Consider the following 447-nt stretch of genomic DNA (forward strand, 5'->3'; position numbering starts at 1 on the left):
CTGCGTCTGGGGTGAGCGGCTTGGAAAGAGCACTCGATGGTCGCATACCTACTTCTATTTTGCATGCATTTGTTGTGGCTACTATGGCTGCGTCTGGGGTGAGCGGCTTGGAAAGAGTACTCGATGGTCCCATACCTACTTCTATTTTGCATGGATTTGTTGCGGCTACTACAGCTGCGTCTGGGCTGAGCGGCTTGGAAAGAGCACTCGATGGTCGCATGCCTGCTTCTATTTTGCATGCATTTTTTGCGGCTACTACGGCTGCGTCTGTCTGCGGCTTCGAAACTGTTGCACTAGATGTTGGCAAGTCACCTAAAATATGTATCGCTTTTTGTTTTTTCCTCTTCCAGCCTCTTCAACTGCTGCTGAGCGGTTGTGTATATACATGGAACGGCGCCGGGCTGCAAACGTCTTCTGGTTTGTAGTCCTTTGTAAGAAAATATGTAC

At 49.2% G+C, this 447-nt stretch overlaps 1 long non-coding RNA gene across 2 annotated transcripts in view; it reads right to left on the minus strand.

The window, feature by feature from the left end:
- Positions 1-6: 6 nt before the first annotated feature.
- LOC118733668 overlaps positions 7-447 on the minus strand; it is a 1,595-nt gene continuing 1,154 nt past the window's right edge. For both annotated transcript variants that reach the window (XR_004992280.1, XR_004992279.1), the window contains exon 4: positions 7-427. This is a non-coding gene — a long non-coding RNA (uncharacterized LOC118733668). The remainder of the gene's footprint in view (positions 428-447) is intronic.

This window comes from Rhagoletis pomonella, unplaced genomic scaffold, assembly GCF_013731165.1.
Source record: "Rhagoletis pomonella isolate Grant_MI unplaced genomic scaffold, Rhpom_1.0 Rhpom_scaffold_00002, whole genome shotgun sequence".
NCBI classification, from domain to species: domain Eukaryota; kingdom Metazoa; phylum Arthropoda; class Insecta; order Diptera; family Tephritidae; genus Rhagoletis; species Rhagoletis pomonella.